Source organism: Eurosta solidaginis, chromosome X (assembly GCF_040869045.1).
Source record: "Eurosta solidaginis isolate ZX-2024a chromosome X, ASM4086904v1, whole genome shotgun sequence".
Classification (NCBI taxonomy): domain Eukaryota; kingdom Metazoa; phylum Arthropoda; class Insecta; order Diptera; family Tephritidae; genus Eurosta; species Eurosta solidaginis.
Genome location: NC_090324.1, coordinates 55,769,639 through 55,795,603, shown reverse-complemented (window position 1 = coordinate 55,795,603; position 25,965 = coordinate 55,769,639). Strand labels below are relative to the sequence as shown.

Here is a 25,965-nt window from a genome sequence, read left to right as displayed (position 1 = left end):
AAACAACTCTGGAAAAGAACGCTAATGGACGTGTTTGCCGATGAGGTAGCTTCATTGTTGAAGGGAAAGACGATTGGGAAGACTAGCGATATCTATAAATTTCGCCCTATCTTTACAACTATAAAGTGTTGCGAGTAGATGGAAGAGTAAAAATTGATGGTCCTGTGTTGATGCCATGTAATCATCACATAATTTTCATACAAAATATCATCATGGCTGTCTAGAGCCCGTCATTAATGAAGTTCGCCAGTATTAATGGATCCCTAAGCTTAGAATTGTGGTGAATCAAATCGACGCAGCTGCCAACATTGTAAAAATCGCAACGCGCATCCTCAAACTCCGAGAATGGCTCCCTTGCCCACCTGCCGTACAGCCGATCGATTCCGACCATTTTCTTACACAGGTGTGGAATATTCTGGCCGACTCTTGGTGACTGTGAAAAGAAGCAGTAAAAAAATATACGTGGTTCTATTGACCTGCCTTACAATACGGGCTGTTCATATAGAGATTGCACATTTGCTACCTACAGACTCGTGCATTCTTGCTGTTAGAAACTTCATGAACCGCAGGGACCCCCCGTTAGAAATATGAAGTGACAATGGAACAAATTTTAAGAGCGCGGAAAAAGAACTTAAATACGCATTTTCGCAAATCGACCAAAATCAGCTGGCCAAAACATTAACTTCGCCAGCAACTAAATGGCACTTCATACCGCCCGCATCACCTCATATGGGCCAAGCTTGGGAGCGGCTGGTACGTTCGATCAAAAGCGTACTTTATCGCATTATGCCCAAATGCAATACAAACGACGAGCTTCTTCGGTCAGCATTAATGGAGCTGGAAATGATAGTCAACTCGCGGCCACTTCCTTATATACCATTGAAGCATGAAACAGATGAAGCGCTAACACCCAACCATTTCCTGCTTGGAAGTTCGGCTGGTGTTAAACCTATTGCCGAACCAGTAAATGAAGGTATTGCGAACATTTCAACAACTTGCTGCCGCCTTCTGGTGGCGTTGGATCATGGAAAACCCTCTTGGGGCTTCGATAGCTCTTTAGTAAGTTCCCAAGGGGTTTTTTGCGCTCGGTGAAAAAAGAGAAAAAAGGAAAAAAAAAAAAAACACAAAGCAGATTAAATTCTTGTTTTTAACAATTTAATAATTTGATTTCAAAGCTAATTCACAATGTGTATTTCTCTTACTGTATTTAGGCTAAGTTATACAAAAGATATGAAAAATCTTACCTATAACAGGGCTAATGGCTGAAGTTGTCACGGAGGCTTCCAAAAAATAAGTGAAAGAGTTTCTTTCTTATAAAACGCGTTCACCCCTCAATTCCGCCGAAAAGCGGTTTTGAGGGGTGCTTGAACGAAAATAAGTTAGATTGGAAAGTCGCGCACCAACACATACACATACGCCTGCACGGACATATGTAGCCGTTGGTGTTAGTGCGCGAAGGTAGAGATAGAAGCAAACACAGATAATTTACATTAGGCTGGGCCGTGCTCATTCTTGGGCTTAGCTGGCCTAAACATGCCGGCCCCCTTGCTAGAAGCAACATCGGTAGAGTCATGCGGCCATCTTCCCTGATCAACTTAATACTATCTAAAATATAAATGAACAAAATTCATGAATGTCCCAATAAGGGCATCAGCATGGCGGTTTCCTACTGGACACAGTAATTGGAATTTCGGTTCCATCCGTGAATCGTGGAGCTGTAGTAAAGAAAAAATAAACATTAGGAAATAGTACGTGGTTGAGTTCAATTTTTTGCACCTCTTCCCACTCGGATGGCATGAAGCTAGTTCGAGGGTTGAGGAAGATTTAGGAGCGGCATGCCTCAAACAAGAGACAGTCAAATTTGCTGCTCTGCGCTAAAAAGGGCCAAACGTAAATGGCAATGTGCCCGGAAGTATCGTCTCCGGATATATATCGGCTCCCAACACGAGTCGAACCGGACTTGACTCAAAAAATATTGGATCGGCGAGCTGAATATTGGTATACGGTCTCGCGACCGAGGTGTCGACATTCGCGCTTGGACTCACACGGGCGTACTTGGGAACGATCGTAGCGTGAATCGTGAGCCTACGATTCTGCGCATGTTTAGCCCTTATTCGCAAGAGGCACCCTCGTTGTGATCCGTAGTTTTCCTCGTCGAGGTGTAACCCTAGAGCCAGGTCGCGTGAAATTATCGAAGTTGGGGCGCACGCGTCGATGAGTGCGCGTATCAGGTGCAACCGCCCTTGCGCCTCGATTTTGATCACGGCAGTTGGCGACATTGATCTAAAGGGCCGAAGTGCTACGATGTCCGGCGTGAATTGCCCCGTTCTGTAGGCAGCTGGCAGTCGTCGAGAGTGTCGTTCCAGCCGGCCCTGCGAACCTATTCTCTCCAACTCGTATGCTTGACGTGGGCGGAAAGTCCGGGATTCCGCTCCTCTTGTATGTTGACGCCGGCTCGAGCTGCGGAAAGTTCGGGATTCCGCTATTCCCTTGTGACGATCTGAGCCCCGCTTCCTCGCTCTTTGATAACGTTGGTGTGTAGTTGATGGGCGGAAAGTCCGTGATTCCGCTCCATCTTTGCGGCGTTCGTGTACGAGTGGGGACCGGAACTTCCTTGGTTCCACCTTCCTACTGGTGGCCGGGAGTAAAGACTGTGATTCCGCTCCTTCTTCGTTCAACTCTCCTTCTTCTAGTTCGCGGTGCCCGCTGTCAGTTCCTATCTCCGATGTTTGAAGAGACAGGATGTGTTCGTCTTCGCTATCCATCTGAACGCTCCATGGCCTGGTATCAAATTCCGGGGGCTCCGGATTGTCGAGGCTCTGGTGCAGCGTGGTGTGATGGTCCCCTTGGCACTAATGACAACGTCCTTTGCTCGTGAAGTAGGTGGTGGGGTGTGCTACTGAGAGGCAGTTGCCGCAGTACCGTCCCAATGCGGCTTCTCTTTGCCTTTCCTCGGGTGATTGGCTCGGTACACCGGGCATAACCGGATCGGATGTCGCTTGTCGCACAGGTGGCATGGTTTCGGGTACCGCTGGGCTATGCGTTCCGCCCTCCTGCGTAGAGTCGTATACCGGGTCATACTGGACCTGAAAAGGGGTAATTGTCATCGGTCAGGGTTTAGAATTTGAGGGGATTTCATCATGCTTGGGGGGAGTTGGGTGTCGAGAAGATATTCCTAGATAAAAGGTTGGCAGCAAGCTACAATTACTTAGGCAGTTAGCTGCAGAAGAGCCTTTATTTTGTGTTCTTTTTTTTTAACACAAATTTTATATACAACGCGATTTTTATGTAAATTATCTTTATGTCCACCCGATTTGTTTGAAATGGCAATTACTTCTCTATGACGGTGCGTTTCGAGTGCGATCTGACAGATTTGGCTTTAAGTGTAGCCACGCGGTAAGCTTTTGGCCTGTTGTCAGTATTTTGCCGACAGATGGCGCATGGGGATAACTTTTGTGGAACGTATTCGGTTGTGTGGCTAATTAATCATTTTAAAGCAGCAATCGAGGATGCCGTACGTGCCAAAGAAAAGAGGGGTGAGTTTTATTTATTCCTAATCTGAAATAACCATTGATTGATATTCCCTTGTTTTTCATTTGTTTTCTATAGATTGTGAAGCCAGCACCACGAGTTGGACGTCGGTTGGGGCATTCAGCCCATATACGCCGCTACATCTGACTATTTATTTCCGCCTCTAAGTTTACATTTGTATAGTGTAATAAAAAAATATTGTAAAATATGATAAATAAATTATACATTAACCCCACTCTAAGAAATCAGGTGTATTTGATTTGGGTGGTAATAGGATGTTTTGGAGAAGATCATTTATTTCAGGTTATAAATTCCCCCTTTTCGCTATAAAAAGGGTTAAGTCATCTTTTGGGAACATTTTAATAACCTTTGTTCAAATCCGTAAAACACGGCCCAAAAAAGAAGAAGGAAAGGGAAAAATGTTATTACGTTTTTCCAGATTTTGCGTCGCCTTAGCATCTGGCAACACCATTCGGAAAGTACATGTGGATTTTTTGTAAGTGTGAATTGTGTTATTGTAAAAGTGTACTGTGTTCAAGGAATTTCCTGTCATTGATGAAAAAAACGAGGTACGCATCAATTGTAGTTTTTGCACACATTACTAATTTTCATTTTCTTTCTTTTCTTTTCAGGTGAGGACGGAATTCATAGATGGGGAAGACTTTTACATATATCGGACTTTATAAATCAATGGGTGGAAAAGCAAATGCTTATGGACGTTGTTACTATGGCTTTAGATATGGATTGGGCAGTCTCCTTTCAAAAAGGACCTGGTAAATCGGCTGTTATACAAATATGCGTTGAAGAGAGCTGTTGTTATGTATTTCAAGTGACCAATTTAAAAACGGCTGCCAGCTGCGCTGGTCGCGTTACTCAAACATCCGAAAGTTTGATTGCATGGCGTTAATATAAAAAAGTGACTTTCGCAAACTGCCGTGTGATTGTCCAGAAGTGAATGCAGATGAACTAATTGAGAAGTGTATTGACTTAGTTGTTTGGTGCAATCAAGTGTGTCAGACTGGCGGACGTTGGAGTTTAGAGCGGTTAGCAAATTACATTGTATATATTTGTGTCTCGCATTTCGAGGAAAATTAAACTATACAATTTAACGAAAATCTGTCTAAAAGGATATCTAGTTAAATTGGAGACATTATTAAAAAATATCTACGTTATATTAAGCAGGTATTCATCGCGGCACAATTAATATAATAGAAGCATTTTCGTCTGCAAATATATATGTATGCTATTTGAAGATCAGTAATCTCGCTGTTACGTAGCTATAGTGAAAAAGAAACGCCAATCAGATGTGCATGAGAATGGCTCATCGACAGATTCCTCTGAAGGTCCCTTACGAAGTCCAACGTTTGGCCTGGCGTTTGCCAGCATGTGAAAAAGTCAGTCGACCCAACCAAATTGCGAAAAATACTAAAGTCCAGTGGATTAATGGCGGATTGTATGCAATGTTCCAAACAATGTGCTACCTCACCTGCTGCTGAGGTTATGGAGTCCTCCATGGATGAATCCATGACTGGTTTCGAATATGATAATACACTCTGGATATGCCTAAAATGTGGTTGCCAACTTTGCGGTCGTTCTAGGAATCAACATGCTTTGCAGCATTATAATACACCTCACTCGGATTCTCATGCACTTAAAATTAACACACGTACTTTTGAAATATGGAGTTATGGTTGCGACAATGAAGTAAAACCGAATTCCCGCAAAAATCTATTGGAATGTGTAGAAATTGTAAAAAAAAGCCTCACAGAAGCCTATCCCTGCTGCATCAGCAACTTCGAATGCAGCACTCAATAATTTAGAAGGTAAAATTATTGCAACCATTGAATCAATGCGTCCACTAGTTAACTGCCAATCTGGAGAGGAAACAGCGACTAGCAACGTAATATCCTTGCTACCCCAGCCACGGCCACCTATACTGGAAAAAGCTGTTGATAAAAATAAAAGATACGAATGAGTAAATGGCATAGAATTCCTCTGGATGAAAATCAATTGCTCTATGCAGCTATTGATGTTTATATTGGCCAAGTTATCTATCGTGAATTGAAAAAACGTGTGGCGGGGAGTAGGCAATTGAACAAAATTTCACCAAAGGCCACTACGAGCGTTGCCACTGCCTCAGCTACTACCGCTAATCCACAACGTTTTGCTGCACGCTCCATCGAAGCAAAGTGAGTGAAAAATTTCGATCTACAATTTGATTTGTACTCTGAAGTTATTTTAATAATTACATATATAACAACAGTTACCTTAAATTTTACATATTTCTCAGGTCTTAAGCGTGAAACGCCGCCTGCAATCGCAACGATGTGCAAATAGATACATGAATTTGAATCACAAGCACAGACACATTTGACTTACCGGCATCAACCACAGCCACAATAACAACGACAATTATATGATTACAGTCAATCGGAGGAGGACCAAGAGAGAGCGCCACGACAAGTACAAGTAAGTACAACAATGGTAGTATAAGTGACTTATATAGAAGTGTGGAAATAAATGTATATTTAACATTGCGACCTCAATTTATATACCTTTGTTCGATGTTTTGACTATATCTTTTGGAGGTATTTGGTAAGACTAGTAACGGCGATGCACTATAGCTGCAATTTACCCCTCAATGTTCCTAACAAAAAGATATTTGCGCGATACCATGTCCCAAAAAAATTTTTGTTTCTCCAAAAAAAAAAACAAAGTTTGGAGGTACATAACACGAAATGTTGTTTCACTTTGATGAGTGGGTTTCCAAATTATTATTATTATTTTTTTTTTGGTGGGTGTGTTCTGAAAGACACAGAAAATATATGTAGATTGGAACGATTTTCCGTCATCCCTTCTCAAGGTAGTGTCATATATAATATGTTAGTAATAAAATGTTCGATTAAAAGTAACACATAACGCGAAATGTGGTGAACAATTAAAGTTTCGGTATGTCTTAAATCATTTTTCAAAAATTTTGTAAGACAAATTTACGTTTTTTTACAGAATTGTATGCAGCAAAAATTATTCTTAAACGGAATAAAGAACTTGTTCGTATAAAGTTATCATCCAATATATTTCCATCCCTGAACAATTGGTTTTAGTCTCTAACTTCAGATTTTGGGACTGTATTAGAAATTCTGAGTGTACAATTTTTGTATACTTTACTACGACTAAAAATCAAGGCATGTCTATGTTTTTTACACAGCTTGTTACTTCGTTACCCCACACAGGGAATTCTTTAAGTCAGCGGTCGATATACGACCAAGATATTCAGCACAAAATGAGCAATTACATCACTTCCTATTTAAAACGTATTATGTAAGTATAAATAAGTATATATAACCACATTAAAATGCATCTATTTTTTGATATAAAGTATCTTTTATCTGCATGCCAGTTTATAACTAGCATGCAGTACAACAGACAGATATATCTTTGAAAGGGAGAGGAGGGGGGTCGTAGGTTGTATGTTTCGGGCCTGGGTCGTGGGGTCGGTTACGGCTCTCTAGATCCCTGATCCTCTTCGCTGGATGGGAGTAGCACGAGTTTAATGAGGGGTCCTGTGACGTTACCCTTTGCCGTCATGAGATCCACTACTCGTACTCGTCTATCCGATCCCGGATAGAGGTTGATAACCCTCCCGAGCCTCCACTCATCGGGTTGCAGGTTGTCTTCCTTTATGACGACTAGATCGTCAAGCTTCATGTTTGCTTTAGATTGGCGCCATTTATTCCTGTTTTGAAGTTCTACGAGGTATTCCGTCTTCCATCATCGACAAAAGGTGTGGTGTAGGGCCTTTAATCGCTGCCATCGATTGATAATCGATGCGGAGTTTTCGTCCGCGTCTGGCTTCGGGGGTGCTAATAGGTGTCCCCCTATTAAAAAGTGCTCCGGGGTTAATGGTTCTAGGTCGGACGGTTGATTTGAAGCGGGCGTTAAGGGGCGGGAGGTGAGACATGATTCTATCCTGCAAAGCAGGATAGAGAATTCCTCAGAGGTATATTTAAGGTTGGATGCTACCCTTTTGAAGTGAAATTTAAAAATTTTCACTCCCGCTTCCCACATCCCCCCATGTGAGGAGCAGACGCAGGAATAAAATTCCAATCTAGATTTTGGTATGTACAGGTTGATACTACCTCGGCGCGTGAGTCAGCAATGAAAGTTTTGAACTCCGCCCAGAGGGCTCTTTATGCCCTTACAAAATTGGTTCCGTTGTCGGAATACACATTCTTCGGGCAGCCTCATCGCGCGATGAATCTGGCAAAAGTCGCCAAGAATGACAGGGTGCTCAGTCGGTAGTCGCTTCCAAGTGGATGCCTTAGAGGAGAAACACACAAATAGGCAGACATATCCCTTGGACACGCGACAGCCTCGCCCTTGATAATTATTTATCTCAAAGGGGCCAGCAAAATCTACCTCGGTGTTAGTGAATGCCCGGGTATAGGTGTTTCGCTTAGTCGGTAGAATGCCAATTAATTGTGTTTGTGCCTGTTTCCTATGCACTTGTGAATTTCTGATCTTATCATGTTTTTCACGCGGGGTATCCAGTACTGTGTTCGGATCAGGCGCAGCATAAGCTGATTCCCCCATGTAACGAGATTTTATGGACTAATCGTGTGATGAGACGAGACAGTCCACTATGATAGGACAGAACTATGGGGTGGCGTTCGTTATACGAGAGGTCCTTGGACGCCGCGAGCCGCCCTCCGACTCTGATTGTCTCGTCCTCATCGAGAATTGGGTGCAAGAATTGTAAATCGCCCTTTGACTTGATTGACCCATTTCTTTGAGTGTTCTGTACTCCTCCGCATAATGGTTTCGTTGAGCATTGACGATCAGTCGACACATCGTTGCTTTGATCTCAATGGGCGAAATCGTCAGTGATGTTTCATTGAAGGATGTTTTGAGATGAGTTCTTTGTAGAACCGTAGAACGTAGGACACAACTCTTAAAGCCCGGCAAAGGTCGGAAAACCTGTCTACAATATCTTCGTCTTTACGGTTAACCGAAGTTATGTGCACTTGTAACCTTTTTTCTTCCATGGTTGTGGTGTAGTTTATTTCCCGGTTGAGCCATTCTTTGCCATCTTGCTGCAGCCAAGATGGGCATTCCGACCACAAGGAATTGTTTACTAGCTCTTGCGCTAATAGCCCTCTACTGGCTAAGTTTGCAGGGTTTGACGCTGAGTCCTCGTAACGCCAGTCCGTGTTCCCAACTTGGTCTATTATCTTTGTCACAGGGTGGGCCACGAAGGTTGACCATGAACACGGAGGTTTCCGTAACCACGCTAAGAAGATAGTTGAGTCAGTCCATAATAAGGTTTTATGTTTGCCTAAATTAAGGTTCTTGTTGGTAGATTCTAGGGTTTCTGCAAAGAGAACTGCTCCACAAAATTCTAGTCTTGGTAAGGAGATAGTTTTTAGGGGCGCGACTTTTGATTTGGCTAATAGCAGGCTTACAAATATTTGTTCATTAATATTGACGCGCAGGTAAGCGGAGGCTGCGTATGCTTTTTCTGACGCGTCACAGAATCCGTGGATCTCCACTGTGGCTGTTGGTGAGAAGTGTACTCAGCGTGGGATCTGAATTTTGTCTATGTGCTGGTAACTTTCGATGAAACTTTGCCACCGATCCACCGGTTTCTTCCCATACTGTTCCCTCTAACCAGATGCCTTGCATCAACATTTTGGCGGTAACCACGAATGGTGCCAGCCACCCTAAGGGGTCAAATAATTTTGCTATGGCCGACAGAATTTTCCGTCTTGTAAAGCTAGACTGTTCCTCTATGGGTTTCGTTTTGAAGTAAAAGGTATCTGAGTGGGCGTTCGACCTAATGCCAAGTGCTTTAACCATACTGGTAGCCTCGAAGTCTAGGAAATCTTCATTTAGGAGGTGAGCCTTTGGTAGGCCTTTAAGTAGTTTGTTCGAGTTGGCGGTCCATTTCCTCAGCGAGAATCCTGCTGTCCTCAGAGCTGTAGTTATTTGATCTCTTGCTTTAATGGTGTCGGTAATAGTGTGGCCTCCTGCCAGCACGTCGTCAACGTACATTGCATTTCGTAGTATATCTGATGCTATAGGGTGGCTGTCCTCCACATCGTCCGCTAACTGGAGCAGTGTTCATATTGCAAGGTACGGGGCATAGATAACTCCCAAGGTGACCGTTTTCAACTCATATAGTTGTATGGGCTGCGTACTTTCTGTTCGGAATACAATACGTTGATACTTAGTGTGATCAGCGTGCAACAGAATATGTCTGTATATTTTTTCTATGTCGCTGTTAAAGACATATTTGAAGAAACGCCACCTTAATATGAGAATGGTTAAATCATTCTATAGAACTGGCCCCGGATGGACGATATCGTTGAGGCTGACTCCGTTTGCAGTTGATGATGATGCATTGAACACCACTCTTACTTTGGTTGTTGTGCTTTCTTCCTTTTTGGCGGCATGATGTGGTAAAAGATAGGCATCATAGTCTTCAGCAGGGATGTGTGTTGGTACCCGGGACATGTGCCCCAAGGTTTCATACTCTGCTAAGATCCTATTGTATTCTGACTGTAATGGTGGGTCTTTAGCTAAACGCGTTTCCATTCGGAAAAATTGTGAACACGCAATTTTTAAATGAGGGACCTAATTGTTTATATTTTGGAAATTCCTGTTTAAAAGGCAAGGATACAATATATTTACCCTCATCATTTCGAATCGTTGTGTTCTTACACAATTCTTCATAATACCTGTCATCATGATTGTACGCCTTGTCCTTGGGGACTTCCTCTGTTTCCCAAAATGATCGTAGCTCTCTGTCCAATTGCACTTCACTGACAAAGGACACATATTTCTCGCTGGGTGAGATTGTTTCGGTTTGGCCGCTCAATATCCAGCCGACCACCGTCCCTTGGCTAGCAGTGTTGCTAACACGTCTTTCTTTATTCCCCCTAACATCACCTGTTCATAAATGTCGCCTCCTAATAGCAAGTCGACTTGCTCATTGACAAAAAACATTTGTCAGCTAATACTAAGTTCGGTAAGGCCTGCATGGCCATGGCATCCACCTTGCATGTTGGTAGATTGCCAGTTAGTTGCGGCAGCACAAGTGCGGTGGTGGCGATATTTATTGTCAGATCAATTTGAGACCGCAATTGTATATGACACGCCTCCTTTACTTGTGCTGACACTTCATTGGTGATACCTGACACGTGCGCAGACATCCGCTGAGATGGCAAGTTTATGCGACGTTTAAGTCGGAGAAGTTGGTGTTGTTGTAGAATATATTGATGCGGGCCGTACCTAGTAAAACCCCTTTACTTGTGTTTGTAAAGCATGCCTTGAAGTGGTTAGTTCCATTGCTTTTGTTATTTCCAGTGCTTTGGTTATTGGAATAGGTAGGTCTCTGTTGCGCTTGGGCTGATGGGCGAGGGTGGTTATTATTGTTGTTTGCGTTTTGGTTGGTGTTCGTTGCCTGAATATTTAGGAGCGTATTGTGTCTTTGCTGGCAGGTGGCGCAATTGTAGGAGCTTGAACACCTAGACACAGTATGTCCTGAGGATAGGCAGTTAATACACCCTTTTTTGTTTTTAATGAAGGTGATTCTATCGGAAACCGCCAATGTGCGGAACCGTTGGCAATGTTGTAGTTTGTGCTCAGTGGATTTACACATCTTGCACGCACCTTTGGTTACACTCGTCTGAAAAGCACCAAGCTTTCTGTGAGAGTTTTCAATAGATTGTCTACCATTATGGGTTTTCGGATTCTTGGTTTCCAAGCTATCCTCAGTTATACCAGAGACTGTCTCAAATGTCTGGAAACGGTTCTGTAAGAGTTTAACCATGTCTTCCCACTTGAATATTTCGCTTTTATTTTGAACCGTTTGCTCCCATAAGGCTAGTGTGCTTTTTGGTAATTTCGTTGAAAACAAATAAGTTATAATCGCATCCCAATTTGACACATCGATTTTATGTGCCTTTAAGGATGCGATACGGTTGTTGATGTCTCGCTGCAACTTTTTAATTGAAGTACCACATTCCTTTTGGACCGTATCTAAGCTGAACAAAGTTTTCAGCTGAGTGTTCACTAGTATGCGTTTTTTTTTGTATCTGTCTACCAGATTTTGCCACGCTTTACCGAACCCTTAGTTTCTGAGCGGGCACTTTTGCACTATCTCTTTAGCCTTACCCTGGGTCTTTTGTATCAAGTTGTACAATTTTTCTACCGGGGTGAGTCGCTTATTTAAAATATATATGGTTGTAAAGAGGTCTCTGAAAGTAGGCCAGGATATGTAATCTCCTTTGAACACATCAGTGTCCCACGGGGGTTGGCTGATATTTGTATCCCTTTCATGCTGTTCTTCGGGCTTAGGGTCGGGTTTGTGGAATGTGGCCTGTTGCGTTGATATGTTTGACATGCAACGCAAGTAGACTGCGTAAGCACTTTTGTGCTTTATCTTAACAGCTGATATATTTTTCCCCTCTAGAGTGTCCCCAGCTAATATTTCATCATGGGCTGTTTTTGCTTTTTTCCACTTAGCCTTTAACTCTTCTTGCTTGATAGCTATAGTATATTTGGTATGCTCGGAGTCGGATGTGTTGTTGAAGTCAGCTTCAAACTCTATGACTTCATCAGCCACCCTGATGTAATTTTCCATCGCTTTCGACGTGACAGGAGCACTGCGCTTAAGGGTAAAATGGATCTAACTTTTTAATAGCAGTAGCTCACGAAGAGACGTTCAGATTAAGATAGGACGATGTTGCTAGTGGGTCTATCCGCAATATAATGGACTGCCACCAAAGGGTAAAACACGCAAATTTTTCTCTGTGTATATTTGTCTTTAATTTTTTCAGCTAATTGTGCTTTTATGCGAACACTCTTGTCACCCAACTCACCGCAGTGTTAGTGTTGTGTATATTAGAAAATAAGGTTAAGTGACTTTGGTTTAATGGTAGTAACGCTGATTTATGTCAGAACCTAAATAATTGGTTAAATGGATTACACTTAAGTGTTCAATGGTTCTAAAATATTGGCAGTGACTTGCGATAAAGTGCGTTAAAGTGTTGTTGCACAGAAATTTCCACACAACAGTGAAAAAGTGGGGTTATGTTGAATTTGTGCAGCTGGCTGCGATATTCCTCGAAAATATGCGTTACAGCAAGGTTAGGTTAGGTTGCAAGGGCTGAGCTGAACACTATGGTAACAGCTCACTACTTAGGCCACCAATGGGCCCATTGTAATACCCTGTACGGTCTCAAAAGAGGACCCCTACCCTGCCTAAAGCGGGTCAAACCACCTCGTGGAAATTATAAATTTTGCCAGAGCCTTTACTTCATAGCAAGAGACCTCAGTTAGGTCATGTAGAAAAGGTTTACCGAGGATAGCCATCCTATGCCTACTAAGCCCTGGACAGTGAGAGAGAAGGTGCTGGACGATCTCTTCCTCTTCTGTACATCTGCAGCTGCGACAAAAATCGAAGGTCGCTACCCACATTCTATCACCGTGCGTGCCTATTAAGCAATGCCCTGTTAGAACCCTTATCAGGGACGATAGAGCTGATTTGTTTAGAGTCAGAAGCGCTTCTGTGCGCCCCTTGTCATATGAGGGCCAGGTTTGCCTGGATGTCTCACACGAAGATATGACTGACCATAGTCCATTTGCGATTCTTAAAGTGCTTGTGCTCACACGAAGCCTGAAAGTGGCCATGGGTATGCCTACCGAATCATTTCCCGGAAGGATATGGTCGGTGGTGCCCCTTCTGGCCAGCTCGTCTGCTCTGCAATTGCCTTCTATATCACTGTGCCCATGTACCCATATAAGGCTGATACTGAAGTGCTGAGCCATCTCGTTACGAGATCTGCGGCATTCAGTGACCGACCTTGCGTTGTCGACGAATGAGTCCAGGGCCTTTAATGCGGCCAGGCTGTCTGAGAAAATAAACACCCGTTTACCATCCTTAGGCATAGACCCGAGATAGTTCACAGCCCTGCGTATTGCCAGCATTTCCGCTTGGTAAACACTACAGTGATCCGGTAGGCGAAAAGAGACCTCTAGACCCAGATCCGGCGAAAAAACGCCTGCTCCCTCCTTCCCGTCAAGCTTAGAACCATCCGTGAATATGTTGATGGCACCCGGTACCGTATGTTGTCTGGTATTCCAGTCCTGTCGCGATGGTGTATATATATTGTAATTTTTAACGAAGACGTTATTTGGCGTGCAGTAGTCAGTGCGCGCCGGTATTGGGACTGGGGCACTCATGCCCAGGATTGTCGCGTGTCCACCAGATCCGTTTGACCAGAGACCTGTTTCCCTTATGCGTAGAGCGGCGATGACCGCTATTTCCTTCGCCAGCAGGTCAAGAGGTGGAAGGTATAGCATTGTGTTAAGTCCTTCAGATGGAGTGGAGTCGAGAGCCCCGGTGATGCAGAGTTCCGAACTCCGTCGCACCTTTTGAAGCGTCTTAAGATAGGTAGTTTTAGCTAGTGCAGGCCACCAGACCAAGGCACCATAAAGAAGAATCAGGCTCACAATGGCTGTATAAATCCAGTATGTCACCTTGGGGGAGAATCCCCAGGAGGTGATAATTGCCCTCTTGCAGGTGAACAGCGCTGCTGCTGCCTTTTTGCATCGCTCCACTATATGGTCATTCCACAATAGCTTCCTATCCAGAATTATACCCAAATACTTGACTCGATCGCTAAACGCTGAAACCGTACCCCCAACTCTTGGCGGTGTTAGATTTGGCACCTTATACCTCCTCGTGAAGAGGACAAGCTCGGTTTTGTCCGGGTTCACTTCCAAGCCTGTGGCTGTGGCCCAGTGCGAGAATTTGGATAGTGCCCCTTCCATTAGGTTGCAAAGAGTTTGCGGAAATTTCCCCCGCATGGTGACGCAGATGTCATCTGCATACGCGATCACTTGGTGACCTTCCGATTCCATGAGGCGGAGTAGTTGGTTGACGGTAACCACCCAAAGTAGCGGAGAGAGAACACCTCCCTGCGGAGTCCCCCTGCCGACCGGTCTGCGGATCACACATCCACCTAGCTCAGTTTTAATCTGCCTACGCGTAAGCAGATTGTATATAAACTCCACCAGGCACGCGTCCACCCCCAGATCGGTCAGCGCCGAGGTGATGGACTCAGGGAGAACGTTGTTGAAAGCACCCGCTATATCTAGGAATGCCACCAATGTGTATTCCTTGAGGTATAGCGACCTTTCGATAGCGGTTACCAGTGAGTGCAAGGCAGTGTCAGTTGACATGCCCTCCTCCTGATGTGATCCTCTAGAAGTCTTTCAAGTGCTTTAAGCAGAAAAGAAGATAGGCTTATAGGCCTATAATCATTTGGTTTAGAGTTGGAGGGTTTCCCTGCCTTTGGAATAAATACCACGTTGACTTCCCTCCACGATACTGGTACGTAATTTAGCCTAAGACAACCTATAAACATCCCTTTAATCCAGGGCCTTATAAGTTCGGCAGTATACTGGAGCTGAGCCGGAAAGATTCCATCCGGCCCCGGCGATTTGTAGGGCTTGAAGGTCTGTAACGCCCAATCTACCTCCGCACGTGATGCAAGGTTTACCAAGGCTTCGACATCAGCCTTATAAACATTAAGGCTTATATTTTTGAAGCCGTAGCTTACCCTGAAATCCTGCCTTTTCAACGCTTCGACGCTTGCGCTGTCGAGCAGCAGGACTATCTGCATCGTGGCCCGTTCAGTCTTCTCAACGTTAACCACCTTCCAGTTTTGGGTCGGTAGACCCGGGTTGTACTCCTGGAGAAGTTCCAGGATATCAGCGGGGTCCGTTGGCGTCAGTGGAACCCAGGCTCGCGCCCTTGGTCGTGAGAGGATATCACACGCCTCCACTACCTGGCTTCGATATCTCTGTAGTAAGTTCCCAAGGGGTTTTTTGCGCCCGTTGAAAAAAGAGAAAGAAAACGGAAAATAACACACAGCAGATTAAATTCAAGAATTTAACAATTTAATAATTTGCACTTTAAAGTTAACTCACAATGTGTAATTCAAAAGCTAATTCACAATTTAACTAACTATATTCAGGTTAAGTTATACAAATGAAAAGAAAATCTTACCTATAACAGGGCTGATGGCTGCAGTTGTCACGGAGGTTTCCAAAAAAGAAGTGAAAGAGTTTTTTTTGTTATAAAACGCGTTCACCCCTCAATTCCGTCGAAAAGCGGTTTTGAGGGGTGATTGAACGAAAGTAAGTTGAATTGGAAAGTCGCGTACCAACACATACACATACGCCTGCACGGACATATGTAGCCGTTGGTGTTAGTGCGCGAAGGTAGATAGACGCAAACACAGATAGGTTATATTAAGCTGGGTCACTATTGGCCGTGCTCATTCTTGGGTTTAGCTTGATGGCCTAAACATGCCGGCCCCCTTTGCAGGTAGATTCCTGCGGCCATCTTCCAGGATCAACTTAATAGTAACTAATATATAAATGAACAAAATTCATGAGTGTCCCAATTAGGCCATCAGCATGGCGGTTTTTTGCTTGACACAGTAATTGGTATTTCGGTTCCATCCGTGAATCGTGGAGCTGTAGTAAAGAAAGAATAAACATTAGGAAATAGTACGTGGTTGAGTTCAATTTTTTGCCCTCTTCTCACACGAATGGCACGTAAAGTTATTTCGAGGGTTGAGGAAGATTTAGGAGCGGCATGCCCCAGACAAGAGCCATCCAAATATACTGCTCTGCGCTAAAAAAGTGCCAAACGTAGATGGCAATGTCCCCGGCAGTATCAGCTCCGGATATATATCGGCTCCCAACACGAGTCGAACCGGACTTGACACAAAAAATGTTGGATCGGCGAGCTGAATATGGGTATACGGTGTCGCGACCGAGGGGTCAACATTCGCGCTTGGACTCACACGGGCGTAGTTGGGAACGATCGGAGCGTGAATCGTGAACCTACGGTTCTGCCCATGTTTACCCCTTATTCGCAAAAGGCACCCTCGTTGTTGTCCGTAGTTTTCCTCGTAGAGGTGTAACTGTCGAGCCAGGTCGCGTGAAATTATCGGAGTTGTGGCGCACGCGTCGATGAGTGCGCGTATCAGGTGCAACCGCCCTCGCGTCTCGATTTTGATCACGGCAGTTGGCGATATTGATGTAAAGGGCCGAAGTGTCGACTGGTCGTCAATGCTCAACGAAACCATTATGCGGAGGAGTACAGAACACTCAAAGAAAAAGGGTCAATCAAGCCAAAGAGCGATTTACAATCCTTGCACCCATTTCTCGATGAGGACGAGACAATCAGAGTCGGGGGCGGCTCACGGCGTCCAAGGACCTCTCGTATAACGAACTCCACCCCTTAATTCTGCCCTATCATAGTGGACTGTTTCGTCTCATCACACGATTGTCCATAAAATCTCGTTACATGGGGGTGGGGGGGGGGGGGGGGGAATCATCTTATCCTGCGCCTGATCCGAACACAGTACTGGATACATCGCGTAAAAAATATGATAAGATCAGAAATTCACAAGTGCAAGGAATGCGCAGTGCATAGGAAACAGGCGCAAACACAATTGAGGGGGTAGATTTTGCCGGACCCTTTGAGATAAAGAATTATCAAGGGCGAGGGCTGTCGCGTGTCCAAGGGATATATATGTCTGCCTCTTTGTGTGTTTCTCCACTAAGAACATCCACTAGGAAGCGACTACAGATTTGAGCACCCGGTCATTCTTGGCGGCTTTTGCCAGATTCGTCGCGCGACGAGGCTGCCCGAAGGATGTGTATTCGGACAACGGAACCAATATTGTCGGGGCATCAAGGGCCCTCAGGGCGGAGTTCAAAACCTTCATGGCTGACTCATGCGCCGAGGTAGTAACAACCTATACATACCAAAATCTGAACTGGCATTTTATTCCTGCGCCTGCTACTCAAATGGGGGGATTGTGGGAAGCGGGAGTGAAAAGTTTTAAATTTCATTTCAAAAGGGTAGCATCCAACCTTAAATACACCTTTAAGGAATTCTCTACCCTGCTTTGCAGGATAGAATCCTGCCTCAACTCCCGCCCCCTAACACCCTCTTCAAATCAACCGTCCGACCTAGAATCATTAACCCCGGGGAACTTTTTAATAGGGGACACCTATTAGCACCCCCGGAGCCAGACGCGGACGAAACCCCCGCATCAATTATCAATCGATGGCAGCGATTAAAGGCCCTACACTACACCTTTTGTCGACGATGGAAGACGGAATACCTCGCCGAACTTCAAAAAAGGAATAAATGGCGCCAACCTAAAGCAAACATGAAGCTTGACGAATTAGTTGTTATAAAAGAAGACAACCTGCAACCCAATGAGTGGAGGCCCGGGAGGGTTATCAACCTCCATCCGGGATCGGATGAACGAGTATGAGTAGTGGATCTCATGACGGCAAAGGAAAAGGTCACAAGACCCCTCACTAAACTCGTGCTACTCCCATCCAGCGAAGAGGATCAGGGATCTAGAGAGCCGTAACCGAACCCACGACCCAGGCCCGAAATACACAACCTACGACCCTCCCACCTCCCCTTCTTTTCAGAGATATATCTATCTGTTGTAAACTGGCATGCGGAGAAAAGATACTTTATACCAAATATGCAACCTACGATCACACCTCCCCCCCCCCCCCCTCGCTCCGGTATTGCATAAAATTTCTGGAATAAAATTCGTCTTGATTACACTGTGCGACAGTAAAGTATACAAAAACTGTATACTCAGAACTTCATATTGGATTTCTTTCTTTTTAAATGTTTCGAGTTAAAAACTTACATCGTAATTAAATCCAATTCTCAAAGTTGCTCCTCATCTACTGTTGCTGTAGTAGTACCAGCATCAGCAGCTACAGCGTAGTGTCCTTTTCTTCATCCTCATCCTCTTCTTCTTCTTCTGCCCACTCATTGATAAAACTCTTGACACGTTTAGACGTTTGTTCCGCATCAGTTTCATTCGTTCTAGTCTTTTCACTACTCTCCTCAATTTTCTCACGAATTTTTCACTTTAATCTCTGGTTGCCTAGCGCCAGTGCCAAAAATCGATTAAACGGTGAACCCAAATATAGATAATCATTGAACTCCAACACATGTGAAACATTTCCCACCGATTTATCAGAACCAAGTAACGATCCAACAATATTGCCATTCCAATCCAATCTTACAATTGTTTGACGTTTAGGCGCCATAAATAACGTGATCTCACATTGTCCGATAAATTGTATGAATTGTTGTGCCAATTTATTAGGATGTATTGTTGATTAGACGGAATGGTAGTTCGAAGAGATTTAGAAGACGTGCCAAAAATACTCGTATACCTGGGAAATTGGCAAACATATTACTGGCACTCGGATGTTCACTGTCGGCGGCAAGTACTAGTGATACCCAAATACCTTCGGCGTCGGGTGTCAAATTATACGGTAGACCAGGTAAACCTTCTACAAAAACTTCACTTTGTCCCGCTTTGGCACATTTTAGGTGATATTTCGTCAAACGCATTCCTCCAGTTTCGGCAACAACAACGAAATCTTCTTCTGGACTGATCACTATACCATTTGCAAAAAATAATTCGTCCAGTAAGACTTTGCTAACGGTGTAATATTCCTCGGCAGAGTATTTATATGTGATTCACTCGAAAATTTGTATGCTCGGATACTGTTGCGTTGTTGTTGTCGCTGCTATTGGTAGCGGCTGCGGCAGGCAGACAACTGAAAAGTGCCACAAGAAAAAATGCAAATTTGTATTATCTAAAACACGTTGAATATCTACACATTATAGTATGCAAACTTCTATTTCTTGTAGCGATAGACACTCGCCGCATTTGGAGTCTGATTGAACTCAACCATGTACATTGTTCCCACATGACACTACACTTGCACTTACGCTTACATTCTGAGCAAAGATTTTTACATATCTTAATTATAAACAGCGTCATGTAAACACTCACCTGCCCTTATCGTCAGTCGGTCGATTCATAATTCTTGTTTTTACCACATCAGCTGGTGTTCCCATAATCGCAGCCACAAATCCAGCACAAATAGATGAAAGTATATGTACCGTATGACAATCAGGCATACTCAATTTGACCAATATCATATGCTTTATAATATCATATGTTGTGAGATCACCAAGATTAACAATTCATTAAGTCAATTTAAGGATCACATACAATTGTTCTCAAGTGTATGTGACCCTTCTTAAGGTGGATGGTGTGGCATTACCACAAGACAAGGTATTTGTATTTATGTAAATGCCAGAACGAGTCTAGCTTGTAATGAACAACCAAATGAATTCCACTTTCGACCACACGCAATAACTCATAGCGACATAGTCATAGCGGCATAGATAAGTTATATTGAACCCAGCGGGAAGCCGTATCCATTTACAGTTGTTTAACCCGTATGCGTCACACTGACCAGCTCACGTATCGCTCAGCATGACTGTACGACAGCGTCGGTTTGTCAATGCGACTGCCCAAATATTATTACATAGTTAGGTAATAAGAATATTTTGTTAACTTGGTATATAGAAATAGAATTCAGTTATTCTTTGTGTGTAAGTATTGTAAGTAAATATTGTAATAGTATTGTAAGTCATTTTACTATAAAAGAGAAAGTATTTCTGAATAAATAACAATCATATTTCTGCGCTGAACATAAGCGCTCATTGAAATTACTTTATTTTATCTTCTTCAAACATTTTATATTTGCTACTAAGGGTGAATCAGTAGAAGTTTTGACAGCAAAACTTCTGAACATACAACGACGCAGTAAAATTGCAAACCAGTATACTGCGGAAATAGAAAAAGTCTCAAAACCACTGGAATTAGCTTACATATCTGATGGAATAGCCCAGATTTGGCAAACGGATATTCTACACAAGCAGCAGTCAAAGCTATGTGCAAGAACTGCTCTAACGATAAAGTCAAGATTATAATGCAAGACGGAAAGTGAACACAATACAGAGGGATCGATAGCTCAGGTTCCCCGTGGATTGTGTCGATAAAAAGAAAAAGAGAGAGAGTTTTAATAATACAATCGGTATTATATTTATTAAAATTAAAATTCAAGAAGTACCATTAATAGAGTTAGATGTATGGATTTTATTATGATCTACTCGAAGTGTAAGATTGATAAATTGGCTTACCCGGTGGTGTGGCTGCTGCTGATCCGCTGAAAGGTTGACAGAAAAGTGAAGTCTGAATGCTTCAAGAATCGCCCCAAGGCCTGCGGAGAGATAGCTGTTTTGAGAGGCAATCTGCCGACGCTCAAAACGCATGGATTTATGGATAACTGCATGCCTACTATGCCTGTTCGTTTGTATGTACGAGTATATGCGTATTGCTATAGGTGGGCAGAGGTATGCCCGCTAATATGCAAGTTTAGATGTATGTACATATTATAATAGCCAGGCAGCAGTATGTGCTAACTAATCTGTCATATGTTAATATGTGTGTACATATTCTTCTCTGTTGGCGAAGGTATGCTAGTGCATAGTGGTAGAAGCAAGTATAGAAATACATGAACAGTAACATTGGTTCATTGCACTAGTTCGCGGACATGTTTGTGCATGTTTTATTGGTAGAGGCAAACCATACATATTGCTGCCAAAAGATGAATGCCTTAGCATTAAGCTTAGTGCGCCTAAGTTGAGCACCTTTGTGTTCACACATCAAATGTATGCCTTAGTATTAAGCTTAGCCTCGCTTAGATGTACGCCTTAGAATTCCCTCTGCCTTATATGAGGCCTATGGGGTTTTGCAGTATTAGGGTGGGTCGTCCGTGAGCATAGATGGATTTAGCTTTGTGGCCTAAACATAACGTTCACATCAATGAACGCTGCTATTTCCAAATTCACTAACAGTTGTACGGAAATAACAGGCAGCTCAAATACAATAGTGAGGATAAGGCAACAAAACCAATAATAATATTGGAGTTGGAGTTTTATGAATTTGCCGACGTTACTCCTGCGGCTGGTATAAAATTTAACTATATCGCTTGTGACCTTTCTACTTTTAATGAAATTTTGTCAAGCATTGATTGGTGTGATGCTTTCTGTGACAAAGATATAACATCATGTTATACATCTTTTAAAGTAAGGTTTTTGAGTTGTGCTTGCAGCATTTTACTATTGTAAAAAAAAACCATACAAGACACCCTGGCATTCCAAGCGGTTAATGCATTTGAGGAATCTAAAAAACAAATTTGGGAAGCTGTCCAAAAAAACTAGGAATCGAGTGCATCACTATAATTTGAATACCATTTGAAAGAGTTCAACTGTTTGAATAAGTTTTTGTACAGAAACTATATTTTGAGAAAAATATAGAATCGAACCCGAAGGCTTCCTGGGGCTTCATAAAATCTAAAAAGGCTTCTTCGAAAGTTCCAAATAATGTATTTTACGATAGCACATTTAATAGTCCTGCAGATTCCGCTAATTTATTTGCTGATTTTTTTTTTTTCTCCAAATTTGAATCTGATTTGCCCTCTGACTCAAATTTTTCTTCCACGAAGGAGTCTTCTATTAACTTCGGGTCTCTACGTGTATCCGTTTCGGATGTTATGAAAGGCATAAGGAAGCTTAAGTCGTCAACAAAGACTGCCTCTGATGGCCTCTAGGCCATTTTGCTAAAAAGTTGTCTGTGTATGGCATTCACAATCATTTTCAACAATTATCTGGCCACTGGTATTTTTGTGGATGACTGGAAATGTGCAACGATTTCACCTATTTTTAAGAGCGGAAATAAAAACGATGTTCGCAATTATAGACCGGTTTCCAAGCTATCTTCGGTGTCCAAACTTTTTGAAATTGTTGTCAACGACAAATTGTATTTTGCGGTTAAAAGTTTAATCGCTATCAACCAACACGGTTTCGTACCAAATTGCTCAACTTTAAGCAACTTAACAGTGTTTAGTGAATAGTGCATTTCTGCTTCTCAGAATAGATTTCAAGTTGATACAATTTATATTGACTTCTCGAAGGCATTCGACAAGGTTTCTCACATAATACTTTTACTGAAGCTGGCTGCTATGGGTTTTCACTCTACTTTTTTGATGTGGATTAAGTCTTACTAATCCAACAGGCGTTGTGTCGTAGACGTTGATAATATCACATCCCGTCTCTACATTGCGTCCTCAGGAGTCCCACAAGGTAGCATTCTAGGACCTCTCTTCTTTATACTTTTTATAAATGACATTGGCTCATGCTTCTCGTTTGCGGAATATCTGCTGCATGCGGATGATCTAAAAGTGTTTGCTGTTATAAATAGTTCTGGTGACTCTGAACGTCTGCAATCAGACCTTAATAATGTCGAAAACTGGTGTAGTTTAAATCTTTTATCGTCAAACATTAGAAGATGTTTCCTGTGACTTTTTCAAAATCAGTTAATACCCTTCGTACTTGCTATAGTATCGCTGGCTATACATTGCAATCTGTTGAAGAAATCAAAGACCTAGGGGTGTATTTTGGCACTAAATTTAATTTCTCTACGCATGTAAACAATGTCATAACTCGATCATACGCAATGCTTGCGTTCATACGTCGTAACTGTTCCGCATTCACTAGCCCCTACACTATGAAGTCACTGTATTTGAGGTTGGAGTATGCGGCTGTCATTTGGAGACCCTGCCAAATTGGCCTCTCTAATCGGCTTGAGCGTGTTCAGAAAGGTTTTTTACGATTTGCTCTTCGTTCTTTAAACTTTGCTGAACCAAAACCAGAATAGAAAATTAGTAAAATTTTTGACAATGGGCGTGGCACCGCCCACTTTTAAAAGAAGGTAATTTCAAAGTTTAGCAAGCTGTAATTTAGCAGTCGTGGAAGATATCATGATGAAATTTGGCAGAAACCTTACTCCTATTACTATATGTGTGCTAAATAAAAATTAGTAAAAACGGATTACGAACACGCCCACTTTTTAAAAAAAAATTTTTTATAAGTCAAATTTTAACAAAAAATTTAATATTTTTACAGTATATAAGTAAATTATGTCAACATTCAACTCCAGTAATGATACGGTGCAACTAATACAAACATAAAAGAAAATTTCAAAATGGGCGCGGCTCCGCCCTTTTTCATTTAATTTGTCTAGAATACTTTTAATCCTTGTGAAATTTGGTAGGGGCATATATTCTATGACGATAACTGTTTTCTGTGAAAATGGGCGAAATCGCCTGAAGCCACGCCCAGTTTTCATACACAGTCCACCGTCTGTCCTTCCGCTCGGCCTTTAACACGATAACTTGAGCAAAAATCGATATATCTTTACAAAACTTAGTTCACGTACTTATCTGAACTCACCTAATCTTGCTATAAAAAATGGCCGAAATCCGACTATGACCACGCCCACTTTTTCGATATCGAAAATTACGAAAAATTAAGAAAATCCCATAATTCTATACGAAATAAGAAAAAAAGGGATGAAACATGGTAATTGGATTGGTTTATTGAAACAATACATAACTTTTGAAAAAACTTTGTAAAATGGGTGTGAAAACTACCATATTAAGTAGAAGAAAATGAAAAAGTCCTTGGAATCTTGGCAGGAACAGTATCGTATAAATAAATTAGCGGTACCCGACAGATGATGTTCTGGGTCACCCCGGTCCACATTTTGGTCGATATCTCGAAAACGCCTTCACATATACAAATAAGGGCCACTCCCTTTTAAAACCCTCATTAGTACCTTTAATTTGATACCCATATCGTACAAAGACGTTATAGAGTCACCCCTGGTCCACCTTTATGACTATATCTCAGAAAGGCGTCCACCTATAGAACTAAGTCCCACTCCCTTTTAAATAATCATTAACACCTTTCATTTGATACCCATATCGTACAAACGCATTCTAGAGTCACCCCTGGTCTACTTTTACGTCGATATTTCGAAAAGGCGACCACCTAAAGAACTAAGGCCCACTCCCTTTTAAAATACTCATTAACACCTATCATTTGACTCCCATATCGTATAAACACATTCTAGAGTAATCCCTGGTCCACCTTTTTGACGATATCTTGGAAAGACGTACACCTATAGAACTAAGGCCGACTCCCTTTTAAAATACTCATTAACACCTTTCATTTGACACCCATATCGTACAAATACATTCTAGAGTCACCTCTGGTCAACCGAAAAGGCGTTAACCTTTAGAAATAAGGCCCACTCCCTTTTAAAATACTCATTAACACCTTTCATTTGATTCCCATATCGTACAAACATATTCTAGAGTCACCCCTGTTTCACCTTTATGGCGATATCTCGAAAAGGCGTCCACCTTTAGAACTAAGGCCCACTCCCTTTTAAAATACTCATTAACACCTTTCATTTGATTCCCATATCGAACAAACAAATTCTAGAGTCACCCCTGGTCCACCTGTATGGTGATATCTCGAAAACGCGGCCACCTATACAACTAAGGATCACTCCCTTTTAAAATACACATTAACACCTTTCATTTGATACCCATACAGTACAAACACATTCTAGAGTCACCACTGGTCCACCTTTATGGCGATATCTCGAAAAGGCGTCCACCAATACAACTAAAGCACACTCCCTTTCAAAATACTCATTAACACCTTTCATTTGATGCCCATATCGTACAAACGCATTCTAGAGTCACCCTAGGTTCATTTTTCTACATGGTGATTTCCCCCGAAGTTAGCCTTCCTTACTTGTTTTGTATAATTCTTTTTAAACATTTTTATTGGCTATTTTTAGAGTTCTATATCGAAATTTTTATTTAAATTTAGGAGTTTTTTTTATCAAGGCATCCGTTTTACATATAGATATTTTTGTCTGTAAAAATTGGGAAGATTAGAAAAATACTTTTTATTTATTTCTATATCGAAATTTTTATTTAAATTTAGCAGTTTTTTTATCAAGGCATCCGTTTTACAGATAGATTTTTATACTAAGCTGAGCAAAGCTCCCAGAGTATATTAATTTTGTTCGCATAACGGTAATCCGTAACGGCATAAACTAATCGAAATAGATATAGACTTGTATATATCAAAATGATCTGGGCGAAAAAAGAAATTCATTTAGCCAAATCCGTCCGTCCGTCCGTCTGCCCGTTAACACGATAACTTGAGTAAATTTTGAGGTATCTTGATGAAATTTGGTACGTAGGTTCCCAGATCGTTATTTAAAATGAACGAAATCGGACTACAATCACACCCACTTTTTCGATATCGAAAATTTGGAAAAACCGAAAAAGTGCGATAATTCATTAACAAAGACGGATAAAGCGATGAAGATTCGTAGGTGGGTTGAACTTATGACGCAAACTAGAAAATTAGTAAAATTTTGTACAATGGGTGTGGCACCGCCCACTTTTGAAAGAAGGTAATTTAGAAGTTTTGCAAGCTGTAATTTGGCAGTCGTTGAAGATATTATGATGAAATTTGGCAGGAACGTTACACCTAATACTATATGTGTGCTAAATAAA

At 42.3% G+C, this 25,965-nt stretch overlaps 1 protein-coding gene and 1 pseudogene across 1 annotated transcript in view; one reads left to right on the top strand and one right to left on the bottom strand.

Moving 5' to 3' along the window:
• Positions 1–25,965, top strand: part of LOC137234942 (nuclear factor 1 X-type-like) — a 2,160,399-nt gene that overhangs the window by 785,003 nt on the left and 1,349,431 nt on the right. The window lies entirely within an intron of this gene.
• On the bottom strand, positions 18,520–19,612 carry LOC137234431 (adipocyte plasma membrane-associated protein Hemomucin-like; annotated as a pseudogene).